The sequence below is a fragment of the Lactuca sativa genome, chromosome 9, assembly GCF_002870075.4.
Source record: "Lactuca sativa cultivar Salinas chromosome 9, Lsat_Salinas_v11, whole genome shotgun sequence".
In the NCBI taxonomy this organism is placed as follows: Eukaryota; Viridiplantae; Streptophyta; class Magnoliopsida; order Asterales; family Asteraceae; genus Lactuca; species Lactuca sativa.
The window spans coordinates 97,237,117-97,249,205 of record NC_056631.2 but is presented as its reverse complement, the minus strand read 5'-3'; positions in this window follow the sequence as shown (position 1 = coordinate 97,249,205).

Here is a 12,089-nt window from a genome sequence, read left to right as displayed (position 1 = left end):
GTTGGATGATCAATCACTTTCTTAGTAACATAGTGAGTCTCTTTGGGACTACTATGAGACAGACTATGACATGACCCTTAATGATGTTATCTATTTGCTTGGTGTTGTGGAATCAGCAATGATTTCGAACACCATTAAAGCAAATTTGATTAAAAGAACAACTTCCCAAGTCTTAAATGGACATTGACAATGGTAGCATTGGATATATAGAAAAGGATTTCTCTTCCCAATGGAAAGGGAACGGCTATAGTTAACTCGGTTGACCAAATAGTAAAGAGAAAGGCAAATTTTGAGATAGTCTCATGTTCCATTACCAAAGGGTCCATGTGTTTTGTTGCCAAACGAAGGGGCATTGGTTGCGAAGCTGCCCTATTCACCTGAAAGGTCATAAGGTTGATCAAGTCAAGAGGTTTGACTCTACTTCGGGTAAAGTCCACTGTCTAACTCTATTAAGTTCCTATTTGGAGATTTTTATTACATAATGTGAATGGGTCACATGCTGATGTTTTTAAGAATCAAAGAAAAGATAGGAAGCTTAAAATAAGTATATGTTGATTCTGATTGCGAAGGTGGGTTTCGATCGCATGGTTCGGTAATCAGAATTTTGAGCTGTTGCTTAAGAGTTATAATATATTGCTTATGAATAGATAATAACAAGGTTTTCATGTGGATTGTAAGGATAAGTTTTTCCGCAAAGTTTTAAAATAAAAGAAAAAGAGGGTTTTAATTTTATTTATTTTAAAAATATCCTTACAATGGCATCTGTGGAAAATTGTTGCTTATATGTTTCCAGTAAAAGCAATATTGGAAAGTGGATTTGATTCTTTCATTTGTGGTAGTGTCTGAATTTACCAAATGAAGAAAGTTTTTCATCACCCAAGTTTCAATTGGACAGAAACTTGGAATCATACAAGTTGTATTGTATGATGAATGAGAATTTTCATCTTTGAAAATTAAGACTAATTCTTTGATCACATGTATATGTGAGTCAATTGAAGGACTAAGGAATTAGGTACACTGGGTGTGCGCTGGTCAAGGTCCACCACAAATATTGATTTGTCATGATTTACTAAAGATTAGTAAATATGATTATACTTATAAGGTTAAGTATAATTCTATAACATTGGAAAGGTTACAATGTATGACAAAACAAATGAGAAGAATCAAATTAGGCAGAAAGATAAAAGTTTCTCAAATCTGAAAGGATGGGAGAGTACTTTAGTATCGTATTTCATGATCATCTTAATGATTATGAAACCATATCACAAATTCATACTCTAAGGACGTCTTAGTGCATTGTTATGGCTAAGAAGAGAGGTCATGAATTGTTGGATTGGTTAAAATCAAGAAGATGAGTCATATTTCGTTCCAAAACAATTCTTAGAGTCATACTCCAAGATTGTAACCTGGAGTGACATAAAGGAAGATTTATTAACACTAGTCAAATGTAAGAGTAAAATGTATTCTACTCTTGTACATTTGAGATTGGTAAGTTGTGATGTCTTGGATGAGACAAAGACCAACTAAGACCAATTGTGTGAAGTGTTAGCCTTGATAAGAATCCGCACTATCCCTTGAATATTTGTTTTGTCAAGGAATGGTTCTTGACTGGGGAAACTTATATATCAAGAGGACAGTGGGAGCCTTAAAGATCCTGAAAGAGGTTCACGATTTAATCAAGAGCAAAACCTGTAATTTATCACTAGCACACGACTTAAGGTTTGCAACCTATCGTGTTGACATAATTCTTATTTCTGTACCTACTTCAAATAAGTTGAATTTGCATGTGAGTTATCAGAGTTCAACTTGGAAGCATTGGTGGGCCTTGTGCTACCAAGGTGACAAGAAACTAAGATTGAACAAGTTTAATCCATGTAAGGCTGAACTTGTCACTAACCTTATCTTGTGATTATGGTTTTGACAAATTCACATGGATAGGAACTCATACACTATGAAATCTAAGTGTCATAAGGTTTCTCTCCGATTCATGAAAATGATGGTGAGGAAACGCTTTCACTAAGTAGATTTTACGTAGATATCAATTGTGTTATTTGCATTTTCAAAAGTCGTTAGTGGAGCGCGTGTGGTTAACCGGCACACTAACATGGACTTGTGAGAAATGGCAAATGTCTAAAACAATTAAGACTATGATTACGGTATCCCTTTTCATAGTTCTGAAAATTGTTTAGACACACATGTGAGTTATTTAAGAAAGGGTGTATGAATCTAAATTTCAAAAGTCCAGCAGATTTCTGGAAATATGTCAGAGCTAGTGGGAGCATAAGTGTTATGCTGATAATCTTCATGTTAGTGGGAGCATGATTATTACGTTTAGTGTTGTAAGTTAGCAATGTTAATTATAGAAAACAAAGTTTCAATTCGTGAAGTTGCATGGGTTGAAAGGTTGTTTTGCTATAATTAAGGGAGAGGAAATTATACTTCATGCATTTCAATTCAAAAGCTTAGATTGAGATTTTAATCATCTTTAGTCAAGAATATATATATGAATTTTATGTTGGAATGGTTCAACTTGAAGAAATTCTATACATATTGCGTTTTCAAAATTTGATTATGATTACGGCATCCCTCTTCATAGTTAAATTTTGAAAACATGGCAAATAAAAAATAAAAAATATTGTAGCAAAAGACTTGTCTAGTATCATGTCTTTATGTAAAACATCATGAATCGTGTCCCATATGCTTCGGATATAGGATCGATTTCATGTGCTATAATATTCATCCTTTCTAAATTTCCAAATGCTTAAGGCATTGAGAAGGGAAAAGTCTAGAACTGGATATGACTAAAGTGATTAAGCAATTGTCGAGGACAATCTGAGGTTCGCCAAAGATTGGTTGCTCAGGGAAAGTTGGAAGTATGATGTAAGTTGTCGGAAAGGACCGTATTGACATGTTCTGAAAAGAAGTAACTCTTGTTCGGAAGTGATAGTCAAAATGGGACTACGGAAATGTCTCCATAGGTGGAAGTTATTCAATCTATGTAAGAAGTAAGAACCTTAATGCAAGAAGGATGTTCAAAGCAATGTACTTTGAATATGAGACTTCCGTTCCATAGAAGTTGACCTTCTTTGGAATACTCTGTAATGATTGGTGACAAGGTTATGGTGACTTTGTGCATAATCATTACAAGAGGAACATTGCATAAAAGTTTAAAATCTAACAGTTTTTTTGGTAAATGATAGGAATCGGGGATTCTCACATTTACAATAAGGATTTGGGATTGTGAAATGAGTATCATTGGAATCATGTTTAATTGATCTACATCACAATGTAAGGAACATAGACAAACATAGTGTGCATACTTGGAGTATGGCATAACTATTGTTTTAGAAAAACAAAGTGTACATGCTAGGAGCATGGGACGACTGTTGTTTTTATTCAAGTCTTAAGGTGATTGTTTGAAACATTATACAATGAATAATGTGTAATCAATATGGTGATAAATAAAAGGTGGTTCTATTTATATTCAAAAGGGTTCTGAGACCATATTGGATTCGATTATTATTGTGTTTCACTTTGCATGTTTTGACTTCCAAAATAGCTAGGTTATTCTTTCCGAATGACTAAGTTATTTAAACACTCCACAGTCGTTCATATGTTGGAAGTAGGTATGAATCAAGACTGTCATGAATCGGGTTTGTAGATGGCTAAATGGGTTTAGTCATAGCAATGGTTGCTACAACATTCATGAGTGCTCATAACTTATGAGTATTGGAATAAACCCACGCTCACTTGTATCACTTCATGGAATTTATCTCGAGTGATCGTGAGACGGTAATATCATATAAATCTTCAAACCTAGAGATATGAGTTGTTACCTATGAGTTGGTTGTGCATTGATTGCATGTAAACGCATCAGTAACTTGATGTTATAAAACGTGCCTTTGTGTACAATTCAACAAGTAGTAGAACAAGCATATGAGTCGAAGTTTATCTGTTCCTTCTAGAAATAGAAGCGATATCTGGACCCCTCGATGATTTTGTCGTGACCTATGTACCGGCCGGTCAGAACTAAATTGATGTGTTCGATTAAGTTTTTTGTCAGACAAATCGGAAATCGGGAAACAAACTGCTGGACAATAAGTATGACGTTGTTCCATGTATTTGTCCGGCTGATATCATGAGAATAGAGGATTATATGATCACTTATCTAAAATGGCGCTTCATAGTTCAACAGAGTTTTTGAGAGCTACGATTGCTGGTTGGTTCCTGAAGTAACATACGCAAATATAGTTATTAGACTTATCCAAGTGGGAGTCTGTTGGATAAGGTGTCTAAGTCCATAACTTATTTGGTATATACTTGACCCGACCCGGCATGGTCCATTTGGGTTGCATCTCACCCGAACTATTTATGGATAATTTTATGAGAGTTATACACATATGTTTGTTAATATATTATAAGTTATAATATATTAATATGAAGTTATGTTATTTAATTAGTCTTAGTCTTAAATTAATTATGAATTAATTTAGAGATTAAAAGGAAGACTAATTAGATTGTGGGCTATTGGTTTTATATAGTGTGGGCTAACACTCATTTGTTAATGGGCTAGGCTTGTATGGAAGTCCATGGATGATCCATGGAGCTTTTAACCCATGGATCCTTGGAAAGGAAAATACATGGGTTATTAGGGTTTCACCCTAACCATGCACACTATATAAGCATGCTTATGGAGCATGAAATGGCACCCTAAGAGTAACTAGTGGAACTAGTGTGTGTGTGCTTGTGTGTGGCCGAAATTAGTGTGTGTATACACTCTCTCAAAGTTTTCCAAGAGTTTGTGGTGTTTTGTGATTCCATTTGAGGCATTCACACTATTGGTGCTTGGCCCTCAAACTCCTTAGGAATTGAACTCATCATCAAAAGGTATGTAATCTCATCTAATTCTTTTATGTTTAAAAGTACCCCATGCCATGTTAGATATGTTATGAACCTTGGAAAATTATTATTTTGCATGTATTAGACAAACATAGATCCAAGGTTTATTAGGGTTGCATGCACACTTAGGAAGTGTTAGATTGCTCAAAACCCAACACTTGTCATAGTCTGTTTCATAGGAGTCCCAAAGGAACTCGCTATGTGACTTAGAAAGTGATTGAACCACAAACTTCTCAAGACTTTGACACCCAACTCTCCTAGCTTGTCAATATGTGACTTCATCTCCAAGATGTGATCACACCTATACCTTGCCTTGACAATAGGGCTTGAGTAACCTTGAACTAGTGGGTTAGGGAGAATAATCGGAGGAGGTGGAGGAAGTGAAATTCCAAGAGATTTGGGAAGATCATAGATGTCTGAACTAGACATATTTTGGGAGATATTCAAGTTTAGTTGATTTAAAGTCCTTAATATAACACCCAATGTGAAATATTAAGGCTAGGACCCAACAACCTATTTATAACTGGAAGAGGGATGCCGTAATCCAAGTTATAAAATAGTTGAAGGTAGGTAAACGACGATTTACCAATTTCCACCATGAAAAACCAAATATAATTAAGTTTTAATTGGATTTGAAACTCCTAGATCTTTTTGAGATACATTGAACTTTCAATGGCATGTTTGAATCTCGATTGTGGCCTCTCAAGTTTGTAACTGGGATGCCGAGGATCACAAACAAGGTGTGAATAACCATGAAAATTGACTTGGTACCCTTAATTTTATCACCCAATCGATGTGTCGGTTAACCACACACGCTCCACCGATCTATGATAAAACTTAAGTCACCCTTTGCCACACATTGTCAGTCCCATGTTAGTGTGCCGGTTAACCACACACGCACTACTAACTACTTAACAAGGGCGCAAAGTGTAATTTCATGGGTTAGCACCAAATTCACATTTTCCTAAGTAACTAAGATTGGGAATTTATAAGTGTTTAGTTACTTAGTATGTATCATTAATACTTTTAACGAAGGGAGAATTATAGTCCTTGTCCTACCTGTTCGGCTAACGACCCTCCACCAGTCAAGGAAGCGGTGGGTGAGAGTGGACACTCATTAAACTGCCATTTTATAGGCAGTAACCTTATACCCCCTTATAGGCCGACTTCGTGAATAAGGCCTACTAATGGTAAGACCACTTGCTCTTATACATATATATATATATATATATATATATATATATATATATATATATATATATATATATATATATATATATATATATATATATATATATATATATATATATTATTAACTTATAATATTATAAAGTATAAGGGTTGAATTTTATCTTTTAAAATTCTAAGGGCTTAACTTGGAATTAAAGTATTCATTAGAGAAAACTTTTCAAATTCCAAAAAATGAGGGCAAGTTTTGAAACTATTCAAAACTTTTCATTTCATAACTTATGAGTTTAATGGTTCATTAAGATGAAGACTCTTCATTTTTATGTAACGTCTTATTCTTTAATAACACTTTTAAAGAAGTGACTCTTAAACATCCATAACTTGAGGACAAGTTATGGAATCATAATACTATTTAATGAAAAAGACTCTTCATTTTTTTTATGTAACCTATGACACTTTTATGAGATTTAAGATTCATAAATGTGACCTTTTATGTAACTTGAGGACAAGTTACAAAAACACATTTTATGAACTACCTCTAGATTAATTAGGACTGAAAACAACTAAAACACAAATTTTTTTCCACTAATCTAAACTAACTCATAAATCAAGGAAAGATAAAACTTTTGGTAATCCATAATTTATGGAGTTAAATGCTTGTTTTATGACGAAACTTTTCATGTTCCATAACTTAAGAATAAGTTATGGAATTCTTTAAAACATTAACACAAAATTTTGTAACTTCATAAAAACTTTGAATCATTTTTTTTAAAAACCTTTTCATATCCATAACTTATGGAGGTTTCAAAACACTTAAGATCACAACTTTAAAAAAACTTTTGAGCTCCAAAATTTTATGACAAAATTTGTAACTCCTTAAAACATTTAGATCAAACTTTTAAAACTAATAAAATAATCATATCATTTTATCTTTTACTAAATTTGACCTAATTCAACTCATATAGAAAATGATTCAAATTTTACAAATAGTTTGTTTTTCACAAAACAAGTAATTATCTTAGAATTTGAGAAACTTCATGCATTTTTTTTCTTTTTTTTTTTCAACTTTGAAAATCAAACATTTGCATGAATATAACAAAAAACAACCTATGGTGTACATGGAACCCTAAATACCTTGGATCTACGTTTTCTCTATTATACATACAAATATGAATATCCAAGGTATTATCCTAACTAGCATACCAAAACATTGATACTAGGGTAACAAACAGATAGAATACATACCTTGTAGTTGTTGCTTGACTCCATGAAGCTTGAGTGCCTAGTGCCCCAAGTGTCACACCTCAAATGGCTCACACAACACCATGAACATTTGGAATAACCTTGAGAATAAGGACACTTTAGTTCTCTCTAGTGAAATCGGCCTTGCCCTTTTGTGTACACATACTAGTACCAATTTCACCAACCAAGGACTTCTTTATACAGTGTGGAGATTAGGGTTAAACCCTAATACCCATGACCTTTCATTTCATATGATCCATGGGTTAAACACTCCATGGACTATCCATGAAAGCTTAGCCAAACCTAAATGAACTTCGCCCATCACACACACACACACACACACACACACATATATATATATATATATATATATATATACTAGTTTATAACCCGTGGAAATCACGGTTATAAAATTATTTAAACTTTCATAGTGAGAATTTAAAATTATTAAGCAATTATTTTAAATAAATTATTAATTAAGAGATATTTTTTAATTATATAAAATTATATTCGTTAATTTAAATAAATACGTGAATTTATATCACCTTATAATGTGTATTAATTTTATTTTAATGTTGTTAATTTAATGTAATTAAAGTGTGAAATTTAAAATTTGAAATTTGAAATAGAAAATTAAAAGGTTGTCAAATGACATGCATGAATTAGGAGGCCTAATAGGGTGCCACATGGCAAAAAAAGAATAAAATATGCATTAATTAGGAAGTTTAATATGATGACACATGTCAAAAGGAGATTAAAACTATTCTTTTATTAGAATAGGGATATATATATATATATATATATATATATATATATATATATATATATATATATATAACAGTCCATATTTAATTAGTTCCATTTTGATCACTTAATTAATTATAAATTAATTCTTGATCAATACTATTTAAATAATATGATTATATAATAGTATAATAGAACTTATAATATATTAATATAGATCACTAGTATCATTTTTCCTCATCTTGTCAATCCAAATGTCCTGATGCCATGCAACCCAAATGGACCGTGCCGAGTCGAGTCAAGTCTTACCAATTATAGTTATGGACTTAGACATTAATCCAACATTTTGAACGATCGGTGAATGCAGAATAAATAATATCTCGAGATTTAACGAACATAAAGTATAAATGAAGAACATATGATGAGAAATTCCATAATCAGTAGAAAAGAGATAAATAATAGACATGAAGAACATTGTTGGGAGAGAAAACTCTCCCTTGGTGGGAGAGATCCCACCACTTTCTCTCTCTCTAGAAAAGCTACATTGTGCACTCTTACAATTACGTGACCAACTCTCACTATATATTGGATAGAGAAAAACACCAACAATACAATAAAGGGAATAGATAAATAACCTAACTATCACTCATTATTTGTAGATCATTTCCATGGTCTAACAATATGTCCTACCGGATCGTGAGTTTCATTACCCAGTCAATGACAAAACCTTCCTCGAAGACATAAGATATGATTTCGGTAGACTTCATGAACTAAGTAACAACTGTGTTATTGAGGAAATTCTTTCCGAATCCTCTGGTAATCCAAATGATCACTTATCCATCCTTGGCACAATTTGTCCCGATTCTCAGTCATCTTCGGATGTAGATGAAGAAGTTATTATGAAAGGACCAGATTTAGTGGTTAAATGTCCATCCTTGCCTTCCCTAAAGTGTCCCAACAAAAAACCATCCATGACATACTCTGCGGTAGTCCCGTCATCCGTACTGCAGACTGCAGTCAAAAGCACAATGATTATTCAACCAATTGTTCATGAATTACCAATTGAAAATTTTGAATTTGGCCCATGTACACACAGTCCTGAACATTCTAGTTCAGATGACTCAATTCCTCGTTTTTCAACTCATTCAAAGGTTTTCAAGAAACCGCAGTTAAATATTTATGATTGCGGTTCTCTAAAACTCAAGTAAAATTGGCTTTCAAAGAAGAACTCAGGTCCCGAGGTAAACAGCGGGATACTAATCTCAAAAATAAAATTTTCAAACAAGCCAAGTTTTCAAATCAAAAGAACTTCAAAAAACCCACTACTGCCAAAAATCTTTCAAAAAATACGACAATCAAAGGATCAAACAAAGAGGAATGTACTATGACAAAAACCTTTTCAAACACTCCTGCAAAAATCCAAAAGAAAGTCATGTCTTTTCAAAAATATTCCTTAAATGATCCAAAGTGGAAAGGTATTTTACTAACTCCTGAACCTTTAGAATCACATCAATATGTCATCAGGTCAAAACCTAAGAGTTTACGTGCCAAAAAATTTTCGAGTCCCAAAGGCACTGCAGCGAAGTTCCACCCACGGAGCGGTCACAAGTCTCCAACCACACCCTCCGGACCGTTGACCAGGTAATGTGTCTGGATACACGAGAAAAATATCTCCTTTGGATTTTATCTGCTAAAAACATCTCGTCGAATCCAACCTCATAACATTCCAAAAGTTGTGAAACACCCAGGACTAGGTTTAAAAACTGACATGCAACCTGTTCCTAAAACCCACGTGCATGCATCTAGTATGAAAGTTTCTCATGTGTCCCCGGGCTCCAAACTTGTTTGCATGCCCAAACTAACCGTTTAATTTTCAGGCGATTTGCAAGGAGGAAAACAAAAAGGAGTGGTTAATTGATAGTGCTTGCTCCTTGCACATGACCGGAAGGTTAGAATACCTTCGCGACTTCAGGCCTATTTGTAATGGTGGACACGTCACATTCGGAAACAATGCAAATGGAATCATCAGGCGTTATGGTGTACTGACCACAGGAAGTTTCTCGATTCAAAAGTTCGCTTACGTAGAAGGCCTCAAGCATAATTTGATTAGCGTAGGCCAACTATGCAAAGCTGGTCATCGGGTTGAATTTGATAGTGAATATAGCTACATAATGACAAATGATAGAAACACCTACTTGATCAAATCCAAAGCCGAAGGGACACTGTATCCTTTGGGTGTCTCATTGATCATTGGCAAACCGTAGTTGTGTTATCTGTTAAAACCAGTATCCCAAGTCAGTTGGTTGTGGCACCACAAGCTAGCTCATCTCAACTTCAGATACATCAACAACCTGGTCACCGAAGAACTAGTCTGTGGTCTTCTGATCTTAAAGTAAAGTAACGATATGTTGTGTCCAACTTGTGAGTGTGGAAAACAAACCAAGGGAAGTCATCCTTCGATTATAGATTCTTCAATTATTGAACCTTTAGAGCTACTTCATATTGATCTATGCGGTCCATCTATCCTAGCCAGTCTTCATCACAAGAAATACATTCTGGTTATAGTTGATGACTTTACTCGATTCACTTGGGTATTCTTCCTGAGACTCAAATCTGACACACCGTATATTATGATCAACTTCATGAAAGAAATAGAGATCTAAATCAAGCTACCAATCAGAAAGATAAGAAGTGACAATGGAACTGAATTCACTAATAACTCTTGAATATTTTCTTGGTTTCCAAGGACATCAGTCACAACTTTTCAACTCCCTACACTATGACATCCCCAATTTCACGGCCATAAAAGACCGATTTGTTTATGCTTTGTTTTTAAAATCAGAGTAATCGTTTAAAGAAAATTGTTGTGGAATTTGTCCCCAAAACAAAATATGATAAGAATTTATCAAAGCATTTCTTAAAGAAAACCATTTTCATTATATAACAAAATCTCGGGATGTCATGTTCCGATACCGACACATAAGCATAAACAGAACTTACATTTATTTACACTAATGATTTACATCTCCTTTAATCTCTCAGTGAAATATGTCTTCGTATTGATACCTGTGATACAAAGAAAACTGAGTGGGTCAGGCTTGGGAGCCTGGTGAGCATATAGGGTTTTCGACCCACAATAATATAAATATTATATTCAACCATCAAACAATCAACCCAATTACCTATCCCCATTATCTTCTTTATTTCTCAAGGTTTTACCCTAAGAATTCAACTATCATTCATTCATTTATTCCTAAGGAATGACCTAAGGAATTGACACAAAATCCATTGCTACATAAGCCGCATCTACCAACATCATCCATTAAGCGCCTCTGCCAGGATTACATCATACACTATGAGGCGCGGCTGCCAGGTTAATGACATTCTCTTTTAGGCACATCTACCGACATTATCCTATAAGCGCATCTGCTAGTGATGCTAGTATTATGACATTCTCTATTTGGTGCATCTACCAATATTATTCTTAAGCGCATCTGCTAGTATTACAACATTCTCTAATTGGTGCATCTGCGAATATCATTCTTAATCATCTTACCTACCTCATCATTAACCTTATCATTTTATCACATACCAACTATCTCATCTACCCATGTTCTACCCAACATATTAGTAGATATAAAATACATATACAGTTTAACTCATTTAAAAACCATATAAAACTTCTATTCCACACTTATCTCAAATAAACAACAGTATATAAACACATAGCATGTATTTCATAGCAAATACTTCATATTTATGTGTTAGAAGAAAGTAACCACACACTCACACATATAATCACACACACACACACACACACACACACACTCTCTCTCTCTCTCTCTCTCTCTCTCTCTCTGTTTGTGATTGATAAACAACTAAGAACATATTCATATATTCAAGAATAGTTAAGAATATTTTTTATGCCACTTTATCTTCACCAAATAATCATCCCAGAAATAAAAACCATACACAAAATCTGGCTTTTTTCTTGAGTTCACCTATATCTGATGAAT